Below are 15,939 nucleotides of genomic sequence, written 5' to 3' on the forward strand. Positions count from 1 at the left end.
AATGGCTTCAAGGGATTTTCCCATATTGGACATCATAATATGTTCATTAGTTTATTCTTGTTCAACTGATGTTAGATTCAGACAACAACAACAAAAAAAACTGCATTTGTTTTTCACCAAAAAAAGTACTATTGGCCACAGAGTTTTTACCAAAGAGAACCTCCGGAGCCCAGATCTCATTGTCCCGAAGCCAATATTTTTGGCATTATGTTCTTTAAAAGTGATTTACTTATTTAAAATGGATGATTTGTCTCTAATAAACCCATATTTTCCAGGTTATCATAGTCCTTTTAAATCCTAAATGTGTGCCATTTGCTATATTAGTTATTCCTCTGAACTGTGTGTGATGCGCTGTGTTCATACCTTCTGTTTTCTGAGTAAGTGGTAACATTGTTGGAGAATTCAAGGTCATGGACCAAGCTCTCTGACAAACCATGTATTATTCACGAACACTTACTATGTATGTGATCTCCTACTGTTTCACCAATAATCCTTCCCTGAAAAGAAAGTCATTTTTTCCTGAAAAGGGCCTTTCCATATCTGAATTTAGTTCCCTTAGAGTTGTTTCATCCATAGCTCTCTGCTGTCTTAAAACTTGTGATTTTTTTAATTCAATTTTTTTTCCCATAATGGACACTTTGGGAATGATGGTTTGGTGTTGTCTTCTACAGTCTTGCTGAATGTAGCACTACCATGTATGTATGAATTTTTCTCATTGGTTTAGCAACATTTTTAAATGCTAGTGATATCTAATGTGTGTGAGGATACAGAGAAAGGGCAAGTTGATATACATATCAACTTGGTGAGAGTACAAATCAATAAAACATTTTAAGAAGGCAACTTGGATTATCTTTCAGAATTTAAAATATGCTTACTCTTTACCCGAAAACTCCACTTCAAGGAATTTATCCCATGCATATGTAGCGTATGTACACAAAGAGTGATATAAAGGATGGGGAGCCTGGGTCGCTCAGTCGGTGAAGCATCTGCCTTCAGCTCAGGTCATGATCCTGGGTCCTGGGATGGGGCTCCCTGCTCAGTGGGGAGCCTGCTTCTCCCTCTCCTGCTGCCCCGTCCCCTGCTCGTGTTCTCTCTCTCTCAAATAAATAAAATATTTTTAAAAAAAGTTTTACAAAGGTATTTTCACGACCAAATCAGGAAACAACCTTGAATTGAGGAAGCTTAGACAAATTGCAAGTCTTTCATACCCTGTGACCACTGAAAAATCTGAGATGGGTGAAGAGACTGAAGACATAATCAAATGAACAGAGCAAGTCTTAGAAATATGTTTGATTCTATTCATGTAAATATAAAATTTTAATATATTTGTGCATGTGTGTGTGTGTGGTTGTGCGGGTGTGGGTGTGTGGAGAATAATTGAAGTGTTAGAGCATTCGAATTAGACTTGTAAAATCACTATGTTGTGCACCTGAACCTAATGTCACATTGGGTATCAGCTATGCTCAAATAAAATATATATGTATCTATAAATGTATATACGTATTTTTAAGAACATAAGGTTGAACTGTGTGATTTTAAAGATTTTTTTTTTGTATTTTTATTTATTCGAGAGAGTGAGTGAGAGTGAGAGGGTGTAGGCAAGCAGGGGGAGGGGCAGAGGGAGAGGGAGAAGCAGGCTTCCTGCTGAGCAGGGAGCCCCATGTGGGGCTGAATCCAAGGACCCTGGGGTCATGACCCAAGCCAAAGTCAGACTCTCAACTGCCTGAGCCACCCGGGCACCCCTGTATATAAATTAATACTAAAAAAAAGAAATAATCACACAGACTTGTTAGTGATACTTACCTATCAGGATTGGAATGGTTCAGAGAAGACTTCTTTTTAATTCTATACTCATATCTTGAAACTTTTCAATAAGAGTTTCTTATTTAACAATTGAGTAATGTTATGTATATGAAAAAGAGAAAAATCAGCAAAATAGAGTAATATAACAATTTTCAAGAGAAAAGTTTTAATTTTTGGAAATAACTGAGGAAATACCAAAGAAACCAACCGATTTAATTGCTTAGATGTTAAAACCTATGAAAATAGCTCAAAGGAAAGGCAAAAAACTATATTTGAGACAAATATGAAAAATCATTATAACATAATATATTGTAAAATATAAAACACAAACTGAAAAAGAAACTTTAAGACTCCCATAATGTACAAAATTTATAAAGGCATATTTAAAAAGTTTAAAATTGGACAATGTTAGCCTCCATAACACCACTTATATACACATAAGACCTCTGAATTCTATTGTATATGTATTAAAATTTCCATGAAATTAAATTAGAGCCATAATTCGCAGGGCCGCCAAAATAACCATAAAATAATGCTGATGTCAAAATAAATTGTCATCACTTCACAGTGCAGTTTTGTAGCCTCTGTCTAGGTCCATATAGTGTTTATAACTTTTGATGTCCTCAACCCATTTTGGGGAATGTGTTCAAATAAACTTTTCCAAGAAATAAAGAGAAAACCGATATACCTTATATGTTCATTTCAGAGTGATTTATAACCAAAAAAAGTTCAATAATAATGAATGCTTAAGTTAGCACATATCTATGTGGTAGGATATTATGTATTCATTTAAAATTATGCATGTTGAATCTAGAAAGTTTTTAAAAACATAATATTAATATACTAAAAAAATTATAGAGCAGCATTTAAAAATGTAGGCCTACCACCTACAAATCCAAAAAAAAAAAAAAAAAAGCATACACTTGTGTTGGTAAGAACTGGGAAGGAAGGAACAAAAATGCAAGGACAGGATCAGTTAGGATGATAGGCTTATTAGCAACGCGGTATTCTCTTTGAAAGTGCCTTTAACAGAATAGATATTTACAATCACAATAGAGTAACAGAAATTCATGTGTGGCTTTTGTGTTGTGAGATTGATGGTAAATCTATTGTTAAAGAATCTCAGGTGTTTTTGTTTTTTTTTCTTTTGAAAATAAAGCATATCTGTATCCCTAACCTTTTAGGAACTTACTAATTTCCTGTCGCTTTCACAAGATTACACATTGCATTATAGACCATCACTGCTCCAAATTCTTTCTATTCCCTAGGAAGAAATTATTCTAGGCACGAATCTACTAAAAATGGCTCAAAGCTCCTCAGTTCTTTTCTCTCTTATTTAAATTTCTTACCATGGTTTTTTAAGTATCTTTTTTTTTTTTTTTTCAGTTTAAGCATCATTCTTCTGGAAGAAAATGCTGTTTATGTAGTTTTGCCTTTTTTCTGCTTATGATAACATTATATTATGGCTCCCAACTAGTTACCTTTCACATCATCTTCCTGTTCCAAATATAGCTTGAAAAGCCCGTTTTGTTTTCTTGGGCCTTAACCTTCCTGATTCTATTGTTATCAGTGTCTGACATGCTGCTACCCATGATTCTGCACCCCTCCGTTCAGTTCATTGTTGGTATGTAGCCTTTTTTTTTTAAACTAAATTTCTTATAAGGTGATTTGCATAGGTACATTGACTTTGTTAGTATCTCTCCTCCTTAATTAACCTTATAGCATTTCATTAAGGGAGTGTTCTAACATTCTTGACCTTTTTTTTTTTTTAAATTCAATTTCAGGCATTCATATCAAATCTGATTTCTGAAGTTTTTGGAAGAGGATCCAGTAGAGAAACAAAAGAGAAAGTGGAGAGGAAAGAGTAATCACAAATAAAATGAGGCAAAAAGTAAAAGTAACCAAACATAGTGATCTTTTCAACTCCTTTCTAGTGAGAATTGGAATACAAATGTAAGTCTGAAGAACATTTGAGTGAATTGTTCCAGAAACAGACTTATGTTCAAATCTGAAAATGGAATACATTTTGTACATGAGAGAGAAGTCAAACAGCTCTCTTCCCTCCTAGAGAACTAAACCAATTTCAGTTTAGAAAGAAACAACAGAAATAATGAATTGCTAAGCAACAGAGATCCTGTTTACATGCAAATACTGGTAGTAATAACAAAAAAAAAACACAGTGCAAAAATAACACAGGAAATATGATCTGAAAGCAAAATTGCCTATAATAAAATATTTGGGTTTTGTCTTGGAATTATTTGGGTTTCCACAAGTCAACAGCTATTTACGTTGACACCATATGAATTAATCTGCCTCAAAGCTAAGCTGACATTTAGTAACCTGCCATCTGTCTAGGAAGGAAGTTTATTCTGACAAAGACAAAGGCCAAAAAGGTGTTTGTGTATCAGCTTATCTTTTCAAAGGAACTTACCCAGAAGGCCAGCTTTGTGGTGCTTCAGACCTTTCTTATAACTCTCAAAATTTAAGGAACATTTAAATATTAAATATTTCTACTAGGATGTTGGCTCTTTATATCTATTTATTTATTTTCTACTAGGGTAGACTTTTTATCTTCCAATGGAATGCACAGATGCTAAGTCATTTATCCTAAATAAATTTACATATTAATTTCAGAGTAGTTCTACTATCCTAATTTAAGACAACTGTATAGGGTCTCATATTTAGGATGCTGCTGCTATTGATAAAGGACATTTGGGGCACCTGATAGTTCAGTCAGTTAAGCATCTGACTCTGGATATCAGCTGAGATCAGGATCTCAGTGTTGTGAGATTGATCCCTGTGTTAAGCTCCATGCTGAGTGTGGAGCCTGCTCAAGATTCTCTTTCTCCCTCTGCCCCTTACCTCTTCCTACTCTCTCTCTAAAAAAAAAAAAAAAAAAAAAAAAAAAAAAAAAAAAAAAAAAAAAAGAAAAGAAAAGAAATAAGAAAAGAAAAGAAATGGAAAATATAGAACCTTGAAGTAGCTGGTCCTGACTCAAATTACACTTGAATTTTTAAATCTTTAAGAATAATTTATATTCTCCACCCCCACCATTATAATAAAAACTTCTTGAAGAAAAAAGAAAGCTTTTGAAAATTATTTTTTTAGCCATTATATTGCCAGGCTTTGCAAATTATTGGTATATAATAAATACTTATTAACCAAATCCTCAGTTCATTGGCTAACCTCCTAGTGCAAAAAATGTGCTATGTCTCATTCACAGACTTATTCATATACTTAGTAACTACTTACTGACCACCTACTATGTGCCAGGCAATGTGTGAAAAACTGTACACTTATCAGTCTAAGATTTTAATGGAGAGGACAGAAAATCAAAGAATAATTATCTAAGAATAAATGATTAAGATAAGTTATTATGGAAGCATACAACAGACATCTCAGGGAGAAAGAGATCTCTAAGCCAAGATCTCAAGAATAAGTAGCAGCTATTCAAGTACAAATGATGGGAACATATGGAGGAGGAGTGACATAAACACTACAGACAAGTTTAAACGGTATGTGTGAAGTCCAAAGAATGAGAGATCATGACATGTTTGAGAAATGGAGGCAAGTTATGCATGGCTAGAGCTTAGAGAAGTGGGTGAAAGAGTGGGGGAGGCTGGGTTATTGACTGTTTTGCAAGTCATTTTTCTTTTGAAAACAATACACACTTCCCTAAGTGTCTAAGTTTTTATTATTTTTTTATTTTTATTTTTTTAGTGTCTAAGTTTTTAAAGCAAAATATATTGCATTCATCCACAAATCCAGAGAGATTAGTTATGTTCAGATTCAGACTGTTTTTAAGACTTTCTTAAGTTTTTAGGGGGATCCCTGGGTGGCTCAGTGGTTTAGCACGTGCCTTCGGCCTGGAGCGTGGTCCTGGAGTCCCGGGGATCAAGTCCCACATCAGGCTTCCTGCATGGGGCCTGCTTCTCCCTCTGCCTGTGTCTCTGCCTCTCTCTCTCTCTCTCTCTCTCTCTGTGTCCCTCAAGAATAAATAAATAAAATCTTAAAAAAAAGTTTTTAGAATGACCAAATTAGTGACATTTTTTCTAATATTATTGTCTAGTTAACAATTAGCAGATTATTAAGACTTTGTTTTAAGAGAAGTTTTAGTTTCACATCAAAACTGAGAGGAATGTGCTAGGAGTTTCCATATACTTCTTGCCCCAACTCATGAATAACCCTTCCCATTATTAATATCCCCCACCAGAATGGTACCTTATTTACAGTTGATTAAACTGCTTTGATTGGCACATCATAATCACTCTAGGTCCGTAGTTTACATCACAGTTTATTCATGGTGTTAGACATTCTATGGGTTTGGATAAAGGTATGATGACGCGTGTCCTGCATGGTATCATACTAAAAACCCTCTGTGCTCTACATAATCGTACCTTCCCACCACCCCAACCTTTGGCAATTTCTGATCTTCTTCCTGTCTCCATGGTTTTGCCTTTTCCAGAAATGTCAGGGTTGGAATCATACAGCATGCAGCTTTCTCAGATTGACTTCTTTCACTTAGTAATAAGCTTTTAAGTTTCTTCCATGTTTCTTCATGGCTCCATAGCTCATTTCATCCAAGCTCTGAATAGAATACTGTCTGCACATACCAGAATGTATTTATCCACTCACCTACTCAAGGACATCCAAGTTTTGACAATTATGAATAAAGCTGCTATATGTGTGCAGGTTTCATTTTGTTTTGTCTTTATTGTGACATAAGTTTCCAACACCTTTGGGTAAATATCAAGAAAGCAATTGCTGGATCATATGGTAAGAATATGTTTAATTTTGTAGCAAACTTCCAAAGTTTCCTCCTAGTAGCAGTTTCATTTTGCATTTTCACCAGCAATGAATTAGAACTCCTGCTGCTCTACTTTCTCAACAGCATGTGATGTTGTCAATTTTCTGATTTTTGTTCCTTCTAATAGGTGTGCAGTGGTATCTAATTGTTGTTTTAATTTGCATTTCCCTGATGACATATACTATGGAGCACCGTTTCATATGCTTATTTGCCATCTGTATATTTTCTCTTTTGATATGTCTTTTAAGATCTTCAGCCCACTTTTTCATTGTTTGTTTTCTTTATTGAGTTTTCAGAGTTCTTTGTGTATTTTCAATAATAGTCTATCAGATGCATATACTTATGCTTTTCTTTTTCTGTTTATCATAATTTTATAAAACTTTCCACATGGTCAATCTTACCTGAAAATGTTGCAACTCCAATTTCCTCCTAAAGACTTCCCTCAGAGAAACTACAATCCTCCTTTTACAATTTAGACTGTTTTTTTCTCATTGCACAGCTGTCATCCTGATAACATGTTTTTGTTTTTAAGATTATTTATTTATTTATCATTTATTTATTTGAGAGTGTTTGTGTGTGTGTGTGTAAATGGCAGGAGAATCTCAAGCAAACTCCCTGCTGAGCATGGAGACTGACTTGGGGCTTGATCTCATGATCCTGAGATCAGGACCTAAGCAGAAACCAAGAGTCAGACGCTTAACTGCACCAGTGTGATTTTTATCATTTTTGGACTCTCTCTTACTGTTCTTTTTTATCAGATGAACACATTCATTCACTTTCTTAATATAATTTTTTGTTTTGTTGGGACACATTTCCAGAAACCTTTCCAAAAAAGTAGGAATGGAAATTTTTAGTTAGTTCACTCATTTGTTTTTAGATTTATTTATATGTGAAGATATTGTTCTTTTCCCCTCACATGTGTTAGGTTAGTAGTTATAGAATTTTAGTCTAAAACCAATTTCACTCAAAATCTTGAAGGCCTGTTCTAATGCCATTCAACTTCCAATAGTGCTATTGAGAAGCCTGATGATATTTCATTTGTGATTTAAGGCTGTGAATATTTTTCTGCATATATTTCCTCTCTCTGTAAGTTTTATTTTATTTTTTTAATTTTTTATTGGTGTTCAATTTACTAACATACAGAATAACCCCAAGTGCCCGTCACCCATTCACTCCCACCCCCCGCCCTCCTCCCCTTCTACCACCCCTAGTTCGTTTCCCAGAGTTAGCAGTCTTTACGTTCTGTCTCCCTTTCTGATATTTCCCACACATTTCTTCTCCCTTCCCTTATATTCCCTTTCACTATTATTTATATTCCCCAAATGACTGAGAACATATAATGTTTGTCCTTCTCCGACTGACTTACTTCACTCAGCATAATACCCTCCAGTTCCATCCACGTTGAAGCAAATGGTGGGTATTTGTCATTTCTAATAGCTGAGTAATATTCCATTGTATAGATTTTAGAACTTCTTTTTATCCTTGATAAAATGAAGTTTTATGATGGTGTACATTGGTTTGTATGTCATCCTCATGCAGGGTCATGCTAATCTCTGTGTCATTCCAATTTTAGTGTATGTGCTGCCCAAGTGAGCATGATGTACATTGGTTTGGATACCTTTCTTTCTTTCTTTCTTTCTTTCTTTCTTTCTTTCTTTCTTTCTTTCTTTCTTTCTTTTTTCTTTCTTTCTTTCTTTCTTTCTTTCTTTTTTTCTTTCTTCTTTCTTTTTCTTTTTCTTTCCTTCTTTCTAAGGGATCAGGGGAAGGAGCAGAAAAAGAGAATCTTAAGCAGGCTCCATGCCCAGCATGGAGCTGTATATGGTGCTTGATCTCATGACCATGAGATTATGACTTGAACTGAAATCAAAAGTCAGATGCTTAACTGACTGAGTCACCCAGACACCCCAGGATCATGACCTTAACCAAAGACAGACACTGAACCACTGAGCCATCCAGGTGCCCCCTATCCATTCATCTACTGATGGACACTTGGGTTGTTTCCATATCTTGGCTATTATAAATACTGTTGAAATAAACACTGGAGGGCATATATCTTTTTGAACTAATGTTTTCAAGATAATTTTAAGTTTTGATTTTGTGTATTGAATTTTTAAGAGCTTTTTATTATTCTTCAATATTTCTTGTTTTATTGTATTCTGTTTTTGTTTCATGGATGCAAGCCTCTTGAGTCTCAGAAAATTTTCTGAGACTAGGTTTTTAATTTGAGGCTCATGGAGCTTATATTTTGGTGTCTGAGGGTGATAGACACATAATAAGCAAAATAAATTATACTATTCGAAATATTAGAACATATGTAGCATATTTAGGTGCTAAATATATGTATATATATATGTTTATAAATAATATAATAGTGGTAGGTAAAATTAATGAGATAAGATAATAAAATGAAATTTGATTTCCAGCCCCACATCAGGAGTTCCACTATTCCATAACTCAGTGAAAATTGTGAAAATTATAAAAACTAACCATTTAAGGCTTCTGTTATTTATTCTGAAAGAAATAAAGGAAAAAAAGAAAAAAAAAGAAATAAAAAAAAAACACATTTATTTAAGAAAATCTAAGGAAATACTTTAAGAAAGGCAAGCATCTGTTACTTTGAACCAAGACTACTCCTCTCCCACCTGCCTACCAGTAAGGCAGAGACTCCACTCCAGATTATTGCAGCCAAGAATGCACCATTCCTTATTTACCCAGCTCCCAGCCAGAGGGCTTCATTCCCTGAAGAAGGACAACATCAGCATTTCTCATCCTGCTGCTAACTACCTGTTGTTGAGGCTGGGTCCTTGGGGAGTGTAAATGAGAGCAGGGCTCCTTTCTTCCGCTGAATCCCCACTCATAGAATGGAGGTTCAACACTGGGCATGGCATAATGACAATATTGGGGCCCAGATGGTCCTTCCCATTTTTGAGTCAGTGGAGGCTTGCCAGGGGAGGCAAGATGAGAATACCAACAGGCTACTAACCTCTCTCCACTAACTATTCAGAGCCTAGAGTGAGAATGTCACCCAGAGAAATGACTGCCATAATCTTTACCCCCAGGTCCAGAACCTCGGCTCAGAGATTTTGTCTAGAAGAAGAATCAAGCCATAAAACAGGTACTTCTTGATTTTTTTTCCCTAAAGGAATTGATTGCATTTGCAACACAACATAGAACAGTGTAATTCTACTGACACCTTCAAGAACAGTGACAACTGTGGCAAAAGAAAATTGGAAGGAGATTCATGAATCTAATGAAGATTGAGTTTAGACTATAGTATGGCTAGTTTACATGAGAGAAATTGTGAATAAGACAGCTGGAGTCAGAACAAATATCACCTCAAAAAATATTCCTTCAGAGGAGTCACAATTTATTTGGGTTAATTTAAAGAACAATATATATCCTAGGGAAATGTTGAAAACAGTAGAATTAGTAGGCAATTGGTGATGTTTAATGGCACTGTTTGGGCAGGGAAAGAGTTTAAGAGAAACCTAGCAGTACCACTGTCATCCCACAGTGACTATGAGAGTAACCAAAAATGTACCTCACTGAGACACAATATCAGAGTCTTAACACTGTGGGGATGAGGGAGTAAACCTCACTGAAATAATTCAGGCAGGAACTAAACAGAAACAAACTTGAGGAAGGGAGAATTCAAAGTTGGTACAATAAATCATCTAAAATATTTTCTAACAAAAAAATCATGAGATGTGCAAAGAAATAATAAAATATGACCCAAACATCACAATAAAAGCAGGCAATAGAAATTTATGAGCCATCAGATATTAGGTTTTTTTTTTTTAGATATTAGATTTAACAGGAAAAGTTTTAAAGTAGCAATTATAAATGTGTTCACAGAACTAGGGGAAAGCAAAATTAAAGAATTTAAGGAAGCTAAAAGAAAATGCCTCATCAAATAAATAATATCAATTAAGAAATAGAAATTATTAAAGCACCAAATAGAAACTCTGGAGTTTAAAAGCATGGTAACTGAACTAAAAAAAAAATTATTAGAGGGGCTGAATGGTAGATTTAAACTGGCAGAAGAAAGAATTAGCAAACTTAAAGATAGATTGATAGAGATTATGAGAGCTGAAGAACAATGAGCAACAGAGGAATGAAGAAAAATGAGCCTCAAAACGTTATAGACTTGGGGGACACTATTAAGTACATCAACATACACGTAATGGGAGTTCCAGAAGGCTAGCAGAGAGAGAGAGAGAGAGAGAATTAAAAATACTTGAAAAACTGATAGCTGAAAACTCCCTAAATTTATTTAAAAACATTTATATCACACCCAGGAAGCAAAAATGAAGTCAAGATCCATAACCATATACATCATAATTTTTTAAAAAAAAGTTCAGGGATCCCTGGGTGACTCAATGGTTTAGCCCCTGCCTTTGGGCCAGGACAGGGTCCTGGAGACTCGGGATCGAGTCCCGAGTTGGGTTCCTGGCATGGAGCCTGCTTCTCTCTCTCTCCCTCCCTCTCTGTCTATCATGAATATATAAATAAATCTTTAAAAAAAAAGTTCTGAGTCAAAGATAAGGCGAATATTTTGAAAGTAGCAAGGAAAAAAATACTTATGAGGGAATCTCAAGATTAATAGCTAACTTCTCAGCTAAAACAATGGAGAAAGAACAGTGGGATAGAATATTTAAAGCACTCAAAGAAAAAAGTTATAAATGAAGAATTCTATAAGCCGCAAAACTATTGTTAAAAATGAAGGAGAAATAAACACTTTCCATATAAGAAAGACTGAGAGAACTTGATGCTAACAGATCTACCTTACAACAAATACTAAAGGTTAATTTCTTTCAGCTGAAAGCAAGTGACCCCCTATGGTAATTCAAATGCACAGAAATAAACAAAAGCAGCAGTAAACAGAAAATTGAAAGCATCCATGTAATTATAAAAACACTAAAAATACTCTTTTTCTCTAAACTGATTGGAAATGCAATTGTATAACATATGTATATAATATATTCTTAGGCTTATAACATATACATTGACTTTATGTCTATGTGCATGTAATATACATGTCTATGCATGTACATGTCTATATGTCTATGTACATGCAATGTATGTATACATTACATAGAAATGTAATATAGGGCAGCCCTGGTGGTGGAGCGGTTTAGTGCCACCTGCAGTCCAGGGTGTGATCCTGGAGACCCAGAATCGAGTCCCAGGTCAGGCTCCCTGCATGGAGCCTGCTTCTCCCTCTTCCTATGTCTCTGTCTCTCTTTCTCTCTCTCTGAATAAATAAATCTTAAAAAAAAATCAGGCTAAGAAATGTAAAATATGTGCAGTGTATTTGCCAATAATAATACAAAGGAAGCGTCTAGGAGAAAAATTGTAATAGACTAGGAAATGATGACAGATGGTAGTGATTATAACAATGTATAACAATTGCTGGGTTTGTAATATTAATAGATGGAATATATATAATGTAACAAAAAGGAAGAAGGTACAATAGATATATAGGTATAATATATCAGCATATTACTAGAATTAAGTTGGTATATATTTTAAGATGATTTTCACAATTTAAGACATATATAGTAGACTTTAGAACAACCACTAAAGAAAATACAAAAATCTATTAAAAAAGATCATTAATTGAATTAAAATACTACATTAGAAAATATTCACTAAATGCAAAATAAAGCAGCAGTTATGCCTGTAAATGATTATATTGAAACTGATGAAGGATCTCAAGTCAATAATCTAACCTTTCATATAGAATAGCAAACTAAATATAAAGCAAGAGAAAGAAGGAAAAATAAAGATTAAAGCAAAAATTAATTTTTAAAAAATTTTTTTATTGGTGTTCAATTTACTAACATACAGAATAACCCCCAGTGCCCGTCACCCATTCACTCCCACCCCCCGAAAAATTAATTTTTAAAAAGAACTGAAAAATGATGGGGAAAATCAATAAAATCAAAGGCTGTTTTTTTTAAAAGGTCAACAAAATTGACAAAAGTTTACTTAATTTGACCTAAAAAAACGAAAAGATTCAAATTATTAAAATTGGAAATGAAGGGAGACATAACTACTAACCTAAGAAAAATTAAAAGGATTACAAAAATATTATAAATGATTGTATACCAATATATTAGATAAATTGGATGAAATAGACAACTTCTTATAAAGACAAAAACTACCAAAACCAACTCAAGAAAAAATAAACAATCTGAATAGACGTATAACAAGGGAAGAGATGAGACAAAACAAAACAAAAACTGCCCACAAATAAAGACCTATTATAGATAGCTTTGCCATTAATTCTACCAAACTTTAAAAGAAGAATTAATTCCAATTCTTTACAAACACTTCCAAAAGATCAAAGACATGGAAAGATTTTGCAACTTATTCTATTATTCTTATAACAAAACCAAAGACATCACAAGAAAACAAAACTACAGAACAATATCTCTTATGAATATGGAGGCAAACATTCTAAACAAAATATTTGTAAACTTAATCCAGCATCATATAAAAAGAATTATTCACCCTGACCAAATGGGATTTATCTTTGTGATGCAAATTGATTTTCATCTGAAAAATCTATTCATGTAATATTTCTTATTAATCGAACAAGAAACAGAATTCACATTATCATCTCAGTAGATGCAGAAAAATATTTGACAAAATCTAAAGCTCTTTCATGATAAAAAACAGTAAAGGAAGTAAGAATATGGGAAATCTTCCTCAACCTGCTAAAGAGCATCAATAAAAAACCCACAGCAAACATTTAATGTTGAAAGACTGGTTGATTTATCCTTCAGAATGGGAACAAGACAAGTTCCAACCAGAGAAATTAGGCAAGAAAAATAAATAATTATTTCAAATTTTAAAATAAATAAAACTATTTCTATTCACAGATGGCCTGATATTTTGTATGGAAAATCTTAGGAATCCACCAAATATTAGAATTAATGGATGTGTTCAGCAGGGTTGCAGGTTATAAGGTCAGTATACAAAAATCAATTGCTTTGTTATGTACTTGCTTTGAACAAGAAGATTAAATAAATGAAGAAATTGATTCCATTAACATTAGCATCAAAATGAATAAAATACTTAGGAATAAATTTAATAAAAAAAGTATTAAATTTATATTCTGGAAAACTATAATATATTGTTTAAAGAAGTTAAAGACATCTAAATAAATACAAAGACATCTCACGCTCATATGTTGGAAGTCTTAATGTTGCTATGATGACAATACTCCTTAAACTGATTTTCAGATTTAACACAATTACAATAATCCCAGCTCACTTCTTTGTAGAAATTGACAAGCTGATTCTAAAATCTATGCTGAATTACAAGGATGCAAAAAATCCAAAACAATTATGAAAAAGGAAAATAAATTGAGAAGACTCACATATCCTGATCAAAATTCATATAGATCAACAGTAATCCAGACAGTGTGGTACTGGAAGAAGGGTGTGTGTGTGTGTGTGTGTGTGTGTGTGTATAAAACTGGGAGTCCAGATACAAAACCACATATCTATGGTTGATTTGATTGATTGATTGATTTTCAATCAAGATAGAAATTGATTGATTGATTGATTGATTCAATAAAGATTTTCAATAAAGATAGAAATACTGTTGATTTTCAATAAAGATAGAAATACTGTTCAATATTGAATGAATAGTGTTTTCAACAAATGGTCCTGGGATAACTGGATAAGCACAAGCAAAAGAATGCAGTTGGACCCTTATTTACACTATATAGAAAATCATAATAAAAATTACATATTATGTGTTATTCACATTATTAAGCATAAGAGCAAAAACTTTTATACAACTCCTGGAAGAAAGCTTAGGGATAAATCTTCATGACCTTGAATTTGCAAAAATTTCTCAAGTATGACACCATAAGCATAGGCAACAACAACAACAGCAAAAATAGATTAATTGGACTTGATCAAAACCAAATTTACACCTCAAAGGGCACCACCCAGAAAATAGAAAGACAATATGCAGGATGGGAGAAAATATTTGCAGATCATATGCCTGATTTAGATACAAGGCATAGATCATATGCCTTGTATCTAAAAATATAGAAATCTCTAATGATACTAAGAAGACAGTTAACTCAATTAAAACATGGATAAAGAATCTAAGTAGTCATTTCTCCTAAGATACACAAGTGATCAATAAGCATATGCAATAAACACATAAAAAAGATGTTCAGTATCATTAGTTATCAGAAAAATGCAAATCAAAACCACAAGGAGTTACCCCTAGGATGACTAGAATAAAAATGAAACTTGAATACATTATGCTAAGTGCAAAAAGCCAGTCACAAAGGACCACGCACTATACGATCTCATTCTTATGAGCAGGGAAATCTGTAGACTCAGAAAGTAAATTCACAGTTGCTTCAGGCTGGAATGGGGGAAAGGCAGATAAGAGAGTGATATTTAGAGGGCACAGAACTTCTTTTTTGAAGTAATGAAATATTCAAAATAGACCGTGGTGATGCTGCATCTACTTGTGAATATAACAAAAATTATTTAATTATCTTAAAAAGGGCAAATTTATGATCTATGGATTATACCAAAATTCGAATTAAAAAAATAACAGGAAATGTTTGTGCTTAGGTAAGGTCCCACTGAAAAAGTAACCTTTGACAAAAAAGAAGAAAATGAAGAAGTTGAGATATTTACATATCTCCAAGAAGACTGTTCCAAGTGCAAAACCCCTAAAATACAAAGTAAAAGACTGTCAATCTGCCTTATCTTTTGCATAATGTAATTCAGTGCTATTTTTGAATTATACTAATTTGAACAATAAACTTGCTTTATACATAAGCCAGTTTGGGGGAGATTTCCTATTATTTACAACCAAAAGGATACTAAGCACTACTATGAATTTTGTACTGAAAGTCGTATGTTGTAATTAATAGACACAAATATGTGAAATGGTTCTTGTCAAAGAGGTAGGGTTGAAAGCAAAGTCCCGGATCCCTGGGTTGCTCAGCTGTTTAGCGTCTGCCTTCGGCCCAGGGTGTGATCCCGGAGTCCGGGGATCAAGTCCCACATCAGGCTCCCTGCATGAGGCCTGCTTCTCCCTCTGACTATGTCTCTGCCTCTCTCTCTCTCTCTCTCTCACTGTGTGCCTATCATAAATAAATAAAAAATTAAAAAAAAATGAAGGAAAGCAAAGTCCTCTATGTTTGAGGATTGATTCCTAAAACACATAGCTCTGAAAGCCAGTACCTCTTGGGTTCTCAAGATCCCCAAGATTAGCAAACAAAGAAACAGTTTTTTTTTTTTTTTTTTAATTTGTTTTTCTTAGAGGTGGATGAGGGGCAGCGG

General features: G+C 33.8%; 1 long non-coding RNA gene and 1 other non-coding gene across 2 annotated transcripts; one reads left to right on the forward strand and one right to left on the reverse strand.

Annotated features, from left to right (window-relative positions):
• The first annotated feature begins 3,319 nt into the window (after positions 1 to 3,319).
• On the forward strand, positions 3,320 to 13,589 carry LOC112671483 (uncharacterized). The gene is made up of 3 exons (XR_003143664.3): positions 3,320 to 3,427; positions 9,670 to 9,725; positions 13,498 to 13,589. It is a non-coding gene; the product is annotated as an uncharacterized LOC112671483 (long non-coding RNA).
• On the reverse strand, positions 8,105 to 8,207 carry LOC112671579 (U6 spliceosomal RNA). Its single transcript, XR_003143707.1, has one exon. It is a non-coding gene; the product is annotated as a U6 spliceosomal RNA (small nuclear RNA).
• Positions 13,590 to 15,939: the final 2,350 nt, after the last annotated feature.

The sequence above is a fragment of the Canis lupus genome, chromosome 5 (genome assembly GCF_003254725.2).
Source record: "Canis lupus dingo isolate Sandy chromosome 5, ASM325472v2, whole genome shotgun sequence".
Classification (NCBI taxonomy): Eukaryota; Metazoa; Chordata; class Mammalia; order Carnivora; family Canidae; genus Canis; species Canis lupus.